The sequence below is a fragment of the Pelophylax lessonae genome (assembly GCF_965119305.1).
Source record: "Pelophylax lessonae genome assembly, chromosome: 5".
Taxonomy (NCBI): domain Eukaryota; kingdom Metazoa; phylum Chordata; class Amphibia; order Anura; family Ranidae; genus Pelophylax; species Pelophylax lessonae.
This window is the reverse complement of record NC_138772.1, coordinates 37,945,952-37,963,060: the sequence shown is the minus strand read 5'-3', so window position 1 is coordinate 37,963,060 and position 17,109 is coordinate 37,945,952. Positions and strand designations below refer to the sequence as shown.

At 41.4% G+C, this 17,109-nt stretch overlaps 1 protein-coding gene across 1 annotated transcript in view; it reads right to left on the bottom strand.

Annotated features, from left to right (window-relative positions):
• DGKB (diacylglycerol kinase beta) overlaps positions 1-17,109 on the bottom strand; it is a 905,602-nt gene that overhangs the window by 462,959 nt on the left and 425,534 nt on the right. The gene's annotated exons all lie outside the window — the stretch shown is intronic.

Genomic DNA, 17,109 nt, shown 5'->3' with positions numbered 1-17,109 from the left:
GACACACGCGTGCGTGGCTCCTACTCGTAAGTGCTGGATCACGTATCTAGTATGTGATTCAGCGCAGGAGAGCTGTTTTGCTGCCATACTCCTACTTGAGGGGGTCAACAAGTGGTTAAAGTACTAATGTTGATGTAAATAATCGGTTCTGTGCAGGCAGCTTCTACATCTCAGAGGATCTTCATGGTCTCCTTGGCTTGTAGTATATTGTAACAAAAATTTTATTTGAAGCCCCACACCACTAAAATGTGCTGATAGGACTTTTAGAAAAAAATATATACAGTGGGTACAGAAAGTATTCAGACCCCCTTAAATGTTTCACTCTTTGTTATATTGCAGCCATTTGCTAAAATCATTTAAGTTCATTCTTCTTCCTCATGAATGTACACATAGCACCCCATACTGACAGAAAAACACAGAATTGTTGACATTGTTGCAGATTTATTAAAAAAGAAAAACTAAAATATCACATGGTCCTAAGTATTCAGACCCTTTGCTCAGTATTTAGTAGAAGCCCCCTTTTGATCTAATACAGCCAGGAGTCTTTTTGGGAAAGATGCAACAAGTCTTTCACACCTGGATTTGGGGATCCTCTGCCATTCCTCCTTGCAGATCCTCTCCAGTTCTGTCAGGTTGGATGGTAAACGTTGGTGGACAGCCATTTTTAGGTCTCTCCAGAGATGCTCAATTGGGTTTAAGTCAGGGCTCTGGCTGGCCAATTCAAGAACAGTCACGGAGTTGTTGTGAAGCCACTCCTTCGTTATTTTAGCTGTGTGCTTAGGGTCATTGTCTTGTTGGAAGGTAAACCTTTGGCCCAGTCTGAGGTCCAGAGCACTCTGGAGAAGGTTTTGTCCAGGATATCCCTGTACTTGGCCGCATTCATCTTTCCCTCGATTGCAACCAGTCGTCCTGTCCCTGCAGCTGAAAAATACCCCCACAGCATGATGCTGCCACCACCATGCTTCACTGTTGGGACTGTATTGGACAGGTGATGAGCAGTGCCTGGTTTTCTCCACACATACCGCTTAGAATTAAGGCCAAAAAGTTCTATTTTCGTCTCATCAGACCAGAGAATCTTATTTCTCACCATCTTGGAGTCCTTCAGGTGTTTTTTAGCAAACTCCATGCGGGCTTTCATGTGTTTTACACTGAGGAGAGGCTTCCGTTAGGCCACTCTGCCATAAAGCCCCGACTGGTGGAGGGCTGCAGTGATGGTTGACTTTCTACAACTTTCTCCCATCTCCTGACTGCATCTCTGGAGCTCAGCCACAGTGATCTTTGGGTTCTTCTTTACCTCTCTCACTAAGGCTCTTCTCCCCCAATAGCTCAGTTTGGCCGGACGGCCAGCTCTAGGAAGGGTTCTGGTCGTCCCAAACGTCTTCCATTTGAGGATTATGGAGGCCACTGTGCTCTTAGGAACCTTAAGTGCAGCAGAAATCTTTTTGTAACCTTGGCCAGATCTGTGCCTTGCCACAATTCTGTCTCTGAGTTCTTCAGGCAGTTCCTTTGACCTCATGATTCTCATTTGCTCTGACATGCATTGTGATCTGTAAGGTCTTATATAGACAGGTGTGTGGCTTTCCTACTCAAGTCCAATCAGTATAATCAAACACAGCTGGACTCAAATGAAGGTGTAGAACCATCTCAAGGATGATCAGAATAAATGGAAAGCACCTGAGTTAAATATATGAGTGTCACAGCAAAGGGTCTGAATACTTAGGGCCATGTGATATTTCAGTTTTTCTTTTTTAATAAATCTGCAACAATGTCAACAATTCTGTGTTTTTCTGTCAGTATGGGGTGCTATGTGTACATTCATGAGGAAGAAGAATGAACTTAAATGATTTTAGCAAATGGCTGCAATATAACAAAGAGTGAAAAATTTAAGGGGGTCTGAATACTTTCCGTACCCACTGTATATATCAGTATGAAAATTTGAAAAGTAACCAACATGTTATGGGGATCCTAAAACTCCCTTCACCAAGGCTTGATTGAAAACAATGTAAATTAACTAGAAGTGAGCTGGACCTTTAATGTTATTTCTTCCAGTGTGATTTTGAGCACAGGTTTTGTCAGCAACAGGTCTGGAATGCCCTAAAGAAAGAGGTGTTTTTGGACCCCCAAAACGTGTTGGGGTTTTGAAGGTTTAGCTTTAGTTTTGCTCTCAGTGCTGAAGTTAGGGTTAGTTTAAACCATGAGTGCTCAACCTGTGGCCCTCCAGCTATTAAGGAACTACAACTCCCTTCATGTCTCTGCCTTTGAGAATCATGCTTGTAACTGTCAGCAGCTTGCAATACCTCATGGGACTTGTAGTTCCGCCATGGTTTGAGCATCCATGGTTTAAACCTACCTTTCAGTACCATAGGTAGAACTAGGATCAGTAAATAGTGGTTAAGGTTAAGGGCACGATCAGAATTCAGTGGGATGCCCAGTATTCTGACAGCACTCTGGTTCTGGTCAGTAATTAGTGGTTAGGGTTATGGTCAGTATTTAATGATTAGAGACCAGTTACACCAGCCCATTGCAGTGAAGTGGTAAAACATTGAGGTTACTCCAATATGAGGTAATGCACTATATTGGTGTATTGTAAAGTCCTTTAAATAGCACCTCAACCCAAATTCACCATTCACTGCACAATGAGGAACATTTATCAAGCAATTTAGCAACACAATTAGATACAAATCTGGCTGTGTCTCATTCAGCAAAGCCTCGGCAACAGGTTTGTAGTATATTTGTGGCTTACCCAAAATTAACAAATGCAACAGCTTGGAATCTCAGATAAAATTCACTCAAAACCAGAGGACTCCAAACTAGGGCCACATCTAACCCAAAGGCTAGTGTCAGACAATCCTCAGACTGAGGTTTCAGATCAGTTGATCTCTACTTCTACCCTTCAAAACTACCAATTACTCTGATGTAAAAGGGAAATGGGGACCCTGATTTAAGGTGGGGGACTCTGATGGTGAACCTGACGTAAGGGGAGACTCTGATGGGGATCCCAATTTCAGGGGGGAATCTGATGGGTAAGGTGAGGATTCTAATGTGAAGTTATTTTTTGGACAATGTTTATTCATAGTCCAAGTGGTCAGGGTCAGGTTTCATTCTGCCAGTGTGCTTCTTTAGAATAATGCCCTATTATTGATGTCAGAGGGAAGAATACTAATCGTAACTAATACTACTAAATGTAAAAATATCCATACCTGGAATTTGTCTTTATCGAATGGGGAGGGGTCTAATATTTTATACTGCTGATCTTTTTTTTTTTTTTTTTTTTTTTTAAATAGGCTATACATTTTGTACAAAAGTAAAAAACAAAAACATAGTACAATCATACTTAAATGGAAAAAAAGGACTATCCATGTTCAAAATATAGACAGTATATATATATATATATATAGTTAACTACCAAAGCTTTTAAATATTTATATAAAGCAAGAAATAAGGCCTAAGAGGCACAACCCATCACCTATGTATACAGCCATAATTCAACAATTGCCCACCTCATGTATAATGTTACACACCCCCACCTGAACAAAAATGATTTTATGCCGAGTGGAAACCTGTGCATTCCAGGTGAAAAACTAAGCTAACTAAAAAAAGTGTATTTATAAAAAAAAAAAAAAACACCAGTATTGAATGGTCCATACACCCACTCAGCTTAGAGAGGAAAGGAACACTGAGGGCCCATCCCAACTGTTTTATACCTCTATGGTAAAAGGGCAACGAAGCAGAGAATGGTCCATAGTCTCCTCACCTGCACACTCCTTCTGAGGACAACTATGATCCATCTTGCTGCAGTATTTCAAATTGCCCAGGACATAGAACCTCCCATGGAATCACAACCAGGCAGATCCCTAAATTTAAGGGGGCCTCTATCCAAATTTTTTCATCTTAACCCTTCCCTCAAAATTGGGCCCGGGAAATCCCTTAAGGCCAGTGGGCCATGAAAGACTTTACTCAAGACTTAGCTCGTGAGGACTTTCCTTGGAGCGGATCTGAGACCTTCAGCCGTATTGTTTGAACTAGATGGACTTGTGTCTTTTTTCAATTAGACGAACTAACTAACTATGTAACTAAGAAGGTGGGAGGTGTGAGGTCAGGCAGTTGACATGACAGCAGCTGCGATGCCTAACCGAAGAGTCAGATTTAGATAATATAACTAAAACTAAATAAAGGGGCAAATAAAAATCTTTAATAATAATTTAAAGAGGAAATAAAGTCTTATTTTGTAGTTGTACTTATAGGTAAGCCTATAATAAGGCTTACCTGTAGGTACTGTTACTGTATATCTCCTAAACTTGCACAGTTTGGGAGATATTCAGAGTGCATGCAGCTGGTGACGTCATCGGCGCAGGCCCTCTGAAGGTCCGGCTTACCATGCTGGACCTTCAAGTGATTGTAGAGGCATGTTTTTTTTTTTTAAATAGCAAACATGTTATAATTACCACCTCCCCAGTGTAGTGGTTTTGCACAGAGCAGCCCGGATCCTCCTCTTCTCGGGTCCCTCGTTCCTTCTCCTGGCCCCTCCCTCCCATCGAGTGCCCCCACAGTAGGCAGCTTTCTATGGGGGCACCAGAGCAGAGCTGCAGCTCTGTGTGTCCATTCAAATACAGAGCTGCCATTCAGCCCGCCCCCCTCTCTCTCCTGATTGGCCAACTGACTTTGATTGGCGGCCGCGGGAGCCAATGGTGCCATGGCTGTCTCAGCCAAACAGGAGAGAGAGTCCTGGACGGCCGAGGGACTCGTGGACATTGCTGGAGAGAGAAAGGGCACAGGTAAGTATTAGGGAGTGCTGAAGGGGCTTCTACACCCAGAAGGTTATTTATCTTAATGCATAAAATGCATTAAGATAAAGAACCTTCTGATTTTACAACTCCTTTTAGAGCCTGTGCCATAAACGGCGGCTCCCGCTCGCCTGCGTGGGAGTGACGTCATCGCGGCTCTGGCCATTCACAGCGTAAGAAATACCGGTGTGCGGGCACTGCTGGAGGGCTCCGTTGTAAGGTAAGTATTAAATATTGCGCTAGTATGCAATGCATACTAGCTCATTATGCCTTTATCTTACATTTTTTGGGGTTTTTTTTGGCTTTTATTTATCGAGTTTTACAAGCTCTTTAAGAGTAAGTATTCAGATTCTGCATAAGACCGTCTGTGAAGGATCAAATTATTGTGTGCATAGATAAATCCAGTTATCAAAACAATAAATGTCATATTTTACACATAAAACGCAATGGTATTTAGTTATCAAAAAGTTCTAATTTGTAACAAATGTGCTATTTCTATTAATATTCTATATAATAAGTGAACTTAAAGGGAATATCTCTTTCCTACCATTACATTGCCTTTAAGCTTACCTTGTGCCATTTTCTTTGTATCTGAACTACTTTTACCTATATATTTATGTATATTAATTGCTCTTGCGATTAAACAGACCCTAAAGGGTTCTACTTATGAATGTGTTTGAGGTCTGCGCGTCTAGGGGACTCATTAGTGAAAATGTGTTTGTACATCAAAAAACAGCTGTTCAATGTGCTATAAAAATCAGTTTTGTGTATATTTAAGCAGAACGTATTCCACAAGGGTTGGTGTGTCTTGTGTGCTCAGATGTTTTTTTTTTTTTTTTTTTTTTTTCCTTCAAAGGAATCTTTGGTCTTTTTAAAGTGGTCATGCTGTAGAAATTGCTTTAACAAATGAAGTTGCCAAGTAGACAGCAGTGGAAACTCAGTTGCTTCAACATATCTTGTTTGTTGGAACAGTGAGAATATAGAATAGAAAAAAACATATTTATACATCTGACTCACAATATGTTCCACTTTGATTATTTCACATTTTTTACTTATTTTTTTTTAATTACACAGATTATATTTTTGTCCATTTTTTTCACAATTTTTACTTATTTTTTTACTTATTTTTTTTTTTTTTTTTAATTACACAGATTATATTTTTGTCCATTTCTTTTTTTTTTTTTATTTAAAATGTTTTATTTCCATTAAAAAACAAAGGGTGCAGGGCCAATAAAAAGTTCTATGACACGTTATATTATGAAGTCCACATGTTACAGCTTGCAAAGATGTAGAAGAAAGTCCCCACACCACCTGAGGTGAGAAAGGTGCACATGTCACCAACGTGGAAAAAAGGGGCAATCCTGCTTACTGGATGGTGTTGACCCCCAAATTATAGAGAGGTCAATAAAAGCATATGAGAGTTTTGAATTGAGAAATTCACATCAGAGTCAGGCATACACAGCGTTCCCCACTACAGTATCTAATTCCAGGCACTCTTCACGCTCATGGTACAGCAAACTTCCACTTCCGAAGCAGCGTATGAACCCATAGGCATAGAGCCTCAAAGAAATAAAGTGCTACAATGGTGTAGTATATCCAAGCTGAGCAAACTATTTATTATAATAAGATGCACTCACATTCATGGGCGACCGCAGAAATTTTTTCAGGGGGGGCATCGTTTTAACTACTTCCCTGACGGCCCGCCACAGTTTTACTGTGGCAGGCAGCCCCTCCTGTGTGCGAACTGACATAGTTCTACTTCGGTCACGCACCTGCAGCTAGGGGGCGCCAGCGGTGCGCTCCCACCCTCACTCGGCAGCGGGGTCTCCAATGCACGGGGCAGGCGGCTCCGATTGCCGCCTGCCACCCGCGACTGTTCCCCGCTGAGAGAGAAGAGCGGTCAGCTATTGTAAACACAGCTGACCGTTCTTCTCTCTGGAATAATCACAGAGCACCTGTGATCCTTCTATATAGGATCATAGGTCTCTGTGATCATTTCACAAGCCCAAACCCCATACAGTTAGAAACATGCCCCTAGGCTCACATTTAACCCCTTGATCACCCACTGTGTTAACCCCTTCCCTGCCAGTGTCATTATTACAGTAACAGTACATATTTTTAGCACTGATTACTGTAGTAATGTCCCTGGTCCCCCCCAAAAGTGTCAAAAATGTCAGTTAGGGGTCCGATCTGTTCAATGTTGCAGTCCAGCTACAAATCGCAGATCGCCGCCATTACTAGTAAAAAAAAACAATAAAAATGACATAAATCTTTCCCATAGTAATTAGACGCAATAACTTTTGCGCAGACCAATCAAAATACGCTTATTGCAATTTTTTTTTTACAAAAATATGCAGCAGAACACAAATTGGCCTGAAATGGTAAAAATTTTGATTTTTAATTTTTTTCGGGGAATGTTATATAGCAGAATGTGAAAAATATATATATATATTTTTTTCAAAATTGTCGCTCTATTTTTGTTTATAGTGCCAAAAAAAAAAATCACAGAGGTGATCAAATACCACCAAAATAAAGCTCTATTTGTGGGAATAAAAGGACATCAATTTTATTTAGGTACAATGACGCACGACCGCGCAATTGTCCATTAAAATAATGCATTGCCGAATTGCAAAAAATGGCCTGGTCATTAAGGGGGCGAATACTTCCGGTCCAGAAGGGGTTAAGGTGACCCATGCTCTGCCCCTTTTTGCCCCCATAGATCCCCCTTTAGAGCAGGCCAGGGTCCCCCATAGATCCCTTTTAGAACAGGGTCCCCATGGATCCCCCTTTAGTGCAGACCAGGGTCCCCATAGATCCCTCTTTAGTCTTACCTTTTCACCTAAACTCCCTATGCTACCAGGTTTTCCTAGAACACCGGATCCCTATGCTACCAGGTTTTCCTAGACCACAGGCACTCCCTGCAAAGAATATATATATATATATATATATATATATATATATATATATATATATATATATATATATATGACCCCCTTTAAAGCAGGCCACGGTCCCCATAGATCTCCTTTAGAGCAGGCCAGGGTCCCCATAGATCCCCTTTAGAGCAGGCCAGGCCAGGGTCCCTGATAGATCCCCTTTAGAGCAGGGTCCCCATAGATATACCCTTTAGAGCAGGCCAGGGTACCCATAGATTCCCTTTAGAGCAGGCCAGGCAAGGGTCCCCCATAGATCCCCTTTAGAGCAGGGTCCCCATAGATCCCCCTTTAGAGCATGCCAGGCTAGGGTCCTCCATAGATCCTCCTTTAGAGCAGGATTCCCCTCTTAGAGCAGGCCAGGAAATTTCCGGGGGGGGGGGGGCACTTGCCCCCCCTTGCCTCCTTGCAGAAGCCCATGCTCACATTCCATAATAGCATTACAAGCGTGTCAACCTATTAAAAAGATGGCCGCAGCATACAGCGTGCTTATGTCATGTCGTGGGAGTCGCCTTACGCGTTTCGTCATATGATAACGTCTTCAGAGGCATGGCCGGCAGACGTAAGCATGCTTTAAATAGCACAAAAACTGGAAATGACCGACTACACAGCAATCGTCACCAGCTTGCGCTCCACAATGCGTTCCATATAAAGGAAGAGGAAACAAATATTCTCATGACTAAAATATATTAATAAAAACTATACTGAGCATTGTATATAAGTGAAAAAGGGAAGGAAAAAACAACCCCGATATGGCCCAAAATTTGATTCTATTATTATATAGAGCCTCAGTGAAACATTAATAAATTTTGTGTTAAAAATAAATCCCGATGTCACGCATATTGAAGGCGCCATCTAGTGGACTCATAAAAGTAAGCAATCACAATTATCCAAAATTCTGCATATACTGTCTAATGGATAACATACTGTATGTAGTACAAAAATAACAAATAGTTCCAATATGATATTAAAAACACAAACATCAAACTAAAGCTGTACAATAAATGATGTAGGACAAATAAATGATACAATCACCCATTATTCAAAAAACAGTTAAGGTCCCACTCTATGTTCATACCCATAGGTAAATATCTTTTAAGGTCATAGATCCAGCGAGTCTCGAGCATCGAGATCTCTCGCCCGACATGACTCCCCAAAATTAGGGTTCCATCAGGTTTTTTCATGTGATAACGTGCATAGTGTTTGGACACACTGGGGGTTATTTACTTAAACTGGAGAGTGCAAAATTCGGTGCAACTCTGCATAGAAACCAAGCCAGCTTCCAGGTTTATTGCCAAAGACAAGCTGAAGTTAGAGCTGATTGGCTACCATGCATGGCTGCAGCATATTTTGAGTGCTCCAGTTTTCATAAATCTCCCCCACTATGTCCAGGAAAACCTAGGTTTTCATTATTTTATATTTCCACTGCTAAGAAATTTGATGATGTTAAAAAAAAAAAAAAAAAAGTGCTTGTGTTTTGCTTAATGGAAAAACCGTGTACAGCTTGTATAACAGTGTATATTTTCTGTCCCCTCAAAATAACTCAACACACAGCCATTAATGTCTAAACCGCTGGCAACAAAAGTGAGTACACCCCTAAGTGAAAATGTCCAAATTGGGCCCAAAGTGTCAATATTTTGTGTGGCCACCATTATTTTCCAGCACTGCCTTAATCCTCTTGGGCATGGAGTTTTCCAGAGCTTCACAGGTTGCCACTGGAGTCCTCTTCCACCCCTCCATGATGACATCACAGAGCTGGTGGATGTTAGAGACATTGCGCTCCTCCACCTTCCGTTTGAGGTTGCCCCACAGATGCTCAATAGGGTTTAGGCCTGGGTACATGCTTGGCCAGTCCATCACCTTTACCCTCAGCTTCTTTAGCAAGGCAGTGGTCGTCTGGGAGGTGTGTTTGGGGTCGTTATCATGGTGCAATACTGCCCAGTGGCCCAGTCTCCAAGGGGAGGGGATCATGCTCTGCTTCAGTATGTAACAGTACATGTTGGCATTTATGGTTCCTTCAATGAACTGTAGCTCCCCAGTGATGGCAGCACTCATGGAGCCCCAGACCATGACACTCCCACCAGCATGTTTGACTATAGGCAAGACACACATGTCTTTGTACTCCTCACCAGGTTGCTGCCACACACTCAACACCATCTGAACCAAATAAGTTTAGCTTGGTCTCATCTGACCACAGAACATGGTTCCAGAAATCCATGACCTTAGTCTGCTTGTCTTCAGCAAACTGTTTGCGGGCTTTCTTGTGCATCATCTTTAGAAGAGGCTTCCTTCTGGGACGACAGCCATGCAGACCAATTTGATGCAGTGTATGGTCTGAGCACTGACAGGCTGACCCCCCCCCCCTTCAACCTCTGCAGCAATGCTGGCAGAATTCATATGTCTGTTTCCCAAAGACAACCTCTGGATATGACGCTGAGAACGTGCACTCAAGTTCTTTGGTCGACCATGGCGAGGCCTGTTCTGAGTGAAACCTGTCCTGTTATGGTCTTGGCCACCGTGCTGCAGCTCAGTTTCAGGGTCTTGGCAATCTTCTCATAGCCTAGGCCATCTTTATGTAGAGCAACAAATCTTTTTTTCAGATCCTCAGAGAGTTCTTTGACATGAGGTGCCATGTTGAACTTCCAGTGACCAGTATGAGAGAGTGAGAGCGATAACACCAAATTTAACACACCTGCCCCCCCTCACACCTAAGGCCTTGTAACACTTATGAGTCACATGACACCGGGGAGGGAAAATGGCTAATTGGGCCCAATTTTCCGCTTAGGAGTGTACTCACTTTTGTTGCCAGCGGTTTAGACATTAATGGCTGTGTGTTGAGTTATTTTGAGGGGACAGCAAATTTACACTGTTATACAAGCTGTACACTCACTACTTTTTGCTACAATGTAAAGTGTAATTTCTTCAGTGTTGTCACATAAAAAGATATAATCAAATATTTACAAAAATATGAGGGGTTTACTCGCTTTTGTGAGATACTGTATCTATCAATGACTAACAGAAAGGCTCTGGAGGTGGGATGATGGGAATGGCATTTAACCATTTTTTTTTTTCTTTAAACTCGTGATTTATGCATTTTTCTGAATGTGATCTCTACTATGTACTATGTACTGTAGAATCAAATTATCAGTCTGATAATTTAATTTAAAATTTAACTAAGCACTGGATGGGATTCAGTGTAAAGGCAGAAAAAGTACAACATTGACATCCCGGATATAATAGTGGTATTTTCACTTAGATATAAATATATATATATATATATATATATATATATATATATATATATATATACACATACACACACTATGGCCTCTTTTACACGGGCATTCCGTATGTCCGTATATTACCCCATCCGTTTGCATGTCAATGGGATTGCTGACATCCGATTTGCGTCCTTTCAGTTCTGTTCCATTTTTTGGAACGGAACAGAACCCTATTTGTCTTCCGTTTAAAAAATGGAAAGGGCGCAAAATCGGATGTCAGCTGTGTCATCCACTGACATCCGCAATCCCATAGACATACATTATGTCCGTATATCATCCGCAAACGGATGGGGTGATATGCGGACATACGGACAGGATGACACAAGTGTCATCCGTGCCCATAAAGAAAAAAAAAAGTGCCAAATCGGATCGAAATACGGTCCGCTCCGTGTGAAAGAGGCCTATATCACCAAAAGTGTTGGAACCCCTGCCTTTACACACACATGAACTTTAATGGCATCCCAGTCTTAGTCCATAGGGTTCAATATTGAGTTGGCCCACCCTTTGCAGCTATAACAGCTTCAACTCTTCTGGGAAGGCTGTCCACAAGGATTAGGAGTGTGTCTATGGGAACGTTTGACCATTCTTCCAGAAGAAAATTTGTGAGGTCAGGCACTGATGTTGTAGAGAAGGCCTGGCTCGCACTCTATGCTCTAATTCCTCCCAAAGGTGTTCTATTAGGTTGAGGTCAGGACTCTGTGCAGGCTAGTCAAGTTCCTGCACCCCAAACTTGCTCATCCATATTTTTATTCACCTTGCTTTGTGCACTGGTGCGCAGTCATGTGGGAACAGGAAGGGGCCATCCCCAAACTGTTCCCTCAAAGTTGGGAGCATAAAATTGTCCAAAATGTCTTGGTATGCTGACGCCTTAAGAGTTCCTTTCACTGGAACTTAGGGGCCAAGCCCAACCCCCAAAAAACAACCCCACACCATATTCATCCCTCCACCAAATGATTTGGACCAGTGCACAAAGCAAGGTCCAAAAAGACATGGATGAGCGAGTTTGGGGTGGAGGAACTTGACTGGCCTGCACTCATCTCAACCAGATAGAACACCTTTGGGATGAATTAGAGCAGAGACTGCGAGTCAGGCCTTCTCATGCAACATCAGTTCCTGACCTTACAAATGCATTTCTGGAAGAATGGTCAAACATTCCCATAGACACTCTCCTAAACCTTGTGGACAGCCTTCTTGAAAGAGTTGAAGCTGTTATAGCTGCAAAGGTTGGGCAAACTCAATATTGAACCCTACCAACTAAGACTGTGATACCATTAAAGTTCATGTGCGTGTAAAGGCAGGTGCCCCAATACTTTTGACACTATAGTGTACGCAACTATAATGGTTGGCCCAGAGACGTTGCACTCCTAAGCAGCCTGTGTACTGGATTAGTAAAAGAAAAGTGGCCTCAGCCTAAGATCCTCCCATGTTTGCCCCCAACATGTTTCTATGACTAAGCCCTGTGGGTGGGGTGAAACACGTCAGAGCATGGGCTGGGTGGAGCCTAGGCTGAGGCCGCTTTTCATTTACTGATCCATTACACAGGCTGCCTAGGAGTGCGGTGTCTTTGAGTTAGATTTTGCAGAGCAAGCTAGGATGGGCATTTCAGATGCCAACACCCAACAGTGGTGGGTCATGAGAACAGGTCAGGTGGGTACTTGGAGTGGTGCTCTAAGAAGCCAAACAGAGTGGTTGGCCCACTCCATTATCATCTACAGTTCCCAAGGATCTATGGAATATTGTTTTTCCTGATAGAATATTGTGTTCCTGCCTGGAATTCTTAAGCTGAAAAGGCAGTGAGTCTCCTTTTCCAGTAGCAGAGCGTATGTCTGATCACTAAGCATATTTTACTGGCGATCCGCTACCATCATTTATTCCACGAGCCACTTGACAGTAAATAGTGCAGCTCTTAACCTGGTTAGGGTCCTCATGCTTATCTTGTTCTGAGGTTCTTTTGCCATAAAGATTTTTAAATTGACTGACAGTCACTCTCATCATGAACTTTTATTATCCGAGTGTAATTCTTAATTGGGTCCAATGAACAATAGCGGCCCTGAGTTATAGACTCTTTTTCTCACCATATAATTAGGATATAATTACCCACAGGATATCAGGATGATGTAGAACCTTATCTACTAAACGTGCCCTCATTAAGAAACCAGTCTAAATGTACATTTATTCAATCAGTATGAATTAATTAAAATGTTACTGGAATCAGGGAGATGGCAATAAAGATGACATATATTAGGAAATGTGATAGCTGCCGCCATTGCCTACGCTGCCGTGAATTCACCCGGAAGACTGGATGTGCGATATAACAAACCAGGAAAGCAGAAAGCTGCAGGTATGAATGCCCTTCCATGTGACCCATTATCCTTTAAAGGGTCATGGATCATCATTGCCTAGACTGGGGAACGCAGCAATTCTTTACTGATTAGACAAATCTACATGAAAACATTCAGGAGAATGAAAATAAAAATTGAGAAATTTGAATTCTTCTGATTCATCATCACTACTCGTTTCTGTTGTGGAAAGGAAGGAAAAGATAAAGGGATATGAAGAAAGTGAGAGAGTAAAGAAGGAAAGCAGGAAAAGAGTAAAGAAAGCAGAGAAGAGAGGGTAAAGGAGGAAAAGAGTAAAGAAAGAAAAGAGTGCAAAGAAGGAAAGGAGGAAAAGAGTAAAGAAAGAAAAGAGTGTAGAGAAGGAAAGTAGGAAAAGAGTAAAGAAAGAAGAGAGGAGAGTGTATAGAAGGAAAGGAGGAAGAGAGTAAAGAAAGAAGAGAAGGGGATGTAAAGAAAGAAAGGAGGAAGAGAGTAAAGAAAGAAAGGAGGAAGAGAGTAAAGAAAGAAAAGAATCTAAAAAAGGAAAGGAGGGAGAGAGTAAAGAAAGAAGAGAAGAGAGTGTAAAGAAGGAAAGGAGGAAGATAGTAAAGAAAGAAAAGAGTGTATAGAAGGAAAGGAGGAAGAGAGTAAAGAAAGAAAAGAGTGTAAGGAAGGAAAGGAGGAAGAGAGTAAAGAAAAAAGAGAAAAGAGGGTGAAGAAGGAAAGGAGGAAGAGAGTAAAGAAAGAAAAGAGTGCAAAGAAGGAAAGGAGGAAGTGAGTGAAGAACGAAGAGACGAGAGGGTAAAGAAAGAAAAGAGAGGAAAGAAGGAAGAGAGTAAAGAATGCAGAGAAGAGAGAGTAAAGAAGGAAAGGAGGAAGAGAGTAAAGAAAGAAAAGAGTCTAAGGAAGAAAAGGAGGAAGAGAGTAAAGAAAGCAGAGAAGAGAGGGTAAAGAAGGAAAGGAGGAAGGGAGTAAAGAAAGAAGTGAAGAGTGTGTAAAGAAGGAAAGGAAGAAGAGAGTAAAGAAAGAAAAGAGTGTAAGGAAGGAAAGGAGGAAGAGAGTAAAGAAAGCAGAGAAGAGAGGGTTAAAGACGGAAAGGAGGAAGGGAGTAAAGAAAGAAGAGAAGAGAGGGTAAAGAAGTAAAGGAGGAAGAGAGTAAAGAAAGAAGAGAAGAGTGTGTAAAGAAGGAAAGGAGGAAGGGAGTAAAGAAAGAAGAGAAGAGAGGGTAAAGACGGAAAGGAGGAAGGGAGTAAAGAAAGAAGAGAAGAGAGGGTAAAGAAGTAAAGGAGGAAGGGAGTAAAGAAGTAAATAAAGAGGAGAAGAGTGTGTAAAGAAGGAAAGGAGGAAGAGAGTAAAGAAAGAAGAGAAGAGTGTGTAAAGAAGGAAAGGAGGAAGAGAGTAAAGAAAGCAGAGAAGAGAGGGTAAAGACGGAAATGAGGAAGGGAGTAAAGAAAGAAGAGAAGAGAGGGTAAAGAATGAAAGGAGGAAGAGAGTAAAGAAAGAAGAGAAGAGTGTGTAAAGAAGGAAAGGAGGAAGAGAGTAAAGAAAGCAGAGAAGAGAGGGTAAAGACGGAAATGAGGAAGGGAGTAAAGAAAGAAGAGAAGAGAGGGTAAAGAAGGAAAGGAGGAAGGGAGTAAAGAAAGAAGTGAAAAGTGTGTAAAGAAGGAAAGGAGGAAGAGAGTAAAGAAAGAAAAGAGTGTAAAGAAGGAAAGGATGAAGAGAGTAAAGAAAGAAGAGAAGAGAGTGTAAAGAAGGAAAGGATGAAAAAAGAGTAAAGAAAAAAGAGAAAAGAGGGTAAAGAAGGAAAGGAGGAAGAGGGTAAATCAAGAAGAAAAGAGTGTAAAGAAAGAAAGGAGGAAGATTGTAAAGAAAGAAGAGGAGAACATGTAAAGAAAGAAAGGAGGAAGAGTAAAGAAAGAAGAGAAGGGAGTGTAAAGAAAGAAAGGAGGAAGAGAGTAAAGAAAGAAGAGAAAAGAAGGTAAAGAACGAAAGGAGGAAGAGAGTAAAGAAAGAAAAGAGTGTAAAGAAGAAAAGGAGGAAGAGAGCAAAGAAAGAAGAGAAGAGAGGATAAAGAAAGAAAAGAGAGGAAAGAAGGAAGAGAGTAAAGAATGCAGAGAAGAGAGAGTAAAGAAGAAAAGGAGGAAGAGAGTAAAGAAAGAAAAGAGTGTAAGGAAGGAAAGGAGGAAGAGAGTAAAGAAAGCAGAGAAGAGAGGGTAAAGATGGAAAGGAGGAAGGGAGTAAAGAAAGAAGAGAAGAGAGGGTAAAGAAGTAAAGGAGGAAGGGAGTAAAGAAGTAAATAAAGAGGAGAAGAGTGTGTAAAGAAGGAAAGGATGAAGAGAGTAAAGAAAGAAGAGTGTAAAGAAGGAAAGGATGAAGAGAGTAAAGAAAAAAGAGAAAAGAGTGTAAAGAAGGAAAGGAGGAAGATAGTAAAGAAAGAAGAGGAGAAGGTGTAAAGAAAGAAAGGAAGAAGAGTAAAGAAAGAAGAGAATAGAGTGTAAAAAAGAAAAGGAGGATAAGAGTAAAGAGACAGTTGGAAGAGAGTAAAGAAAGACAGTTGGATAAGAATGAAGAAGCAAAGGACGAAGACAGTAAAGCAGGAAGAGAGAAAGAGAGTAAAAACGGAAGAGAGGAAGAGAATAAAGGCTAGTACACACTAGAATTTTTTTTTTCATTCAATGCAGCTGGCTGAATGAGAAAAAAAAGGAGATCCTGTACTAACAATTCGATGAGTGTGTACGGGGCTTAAAGTGATTATAAAGTCTCATTTTTTTTTTTTTTTTTTTAAATAACAAACATGTTATACTTACTTCCTCTGTGCAGTTGGTTTTGTATAAGGCAGCCTGGATCTTTATATTCTTGGGTCCCTCTTTGCTGTTCCTAGCCCCTCCCTCCTGTCGAGTGAACCCACAGCAAGCAGCCTGCTATGGGGGCACCCGAGCCAAACTGCAGCTCCGTGTATCCATTCAGACACGGAGCTGCAGTTTGCCCCCCCTCCTGATTGGCTAACTGACTTTGATTGACAGCCACGGGAGCCAATGACACCACTGCTGTACCTCAGCCAATCAGGAGGGAGAGTCACGGGCGGCCAAGGGACTCATGGACATCGCTGGACAGAGATGGGGCTCAGGTAAGTATTAGGGGTTCCTAGGGAGGCTGCTGCACACAGAAGGCTTTTTATCTTAATGCATAAAATGAATTAAGATAAAAAAAAGTCTGCCTTTACAACTCCTTTTAAGTAAAAAGAGAAAAGTAGAGAAAAGAAAAGTAGGAAGAGAGTAAAGTAAGTAGAGAGGAAGAGAGAAGAGAAGGAAAGGAGGAAAAGAGTAAAGAAGGAAAGGAGGAAGAGAGTAAGGAAAAAAAGGAAGAAGAGAGTAAAGAAAGTAAAGAGGAAGGGAGTAAAGAAGGAAAGGAAGAAGAGAGTAATACGGAAAGAAGGCAGAGAGTAAAGACGAAAAAGGCAGAAGAGAAGAAGGGGGTAGAGAAGGAAGGAAGAGAACAAAGAAGGAAAGGAAAAGGAGTAAAGATGAAAAAGGCAATAGAGAAGAAGGTGGTAGAGAAGGAAGGAAGAGAACAAAGAAGGAAAGGAAAAGGAGTAAAGATGAAAAAGGCAATAGAAAAGAAGGTGGTAGAGAAGGAAGGAAGGAAGAGAGCAAAGTAGGAAAAGAGGAAGAGAGTAATGAAGGAAAATAGGAAGAGAGTAAAGAAGAAAAGGAAGAAGAGAGTAATAAGGAAAGGAGAAAGAGTAAAGAAGAAAAAGGAAGAAGTGAAGAAGAGGGAAATGAGAAAAGGCATT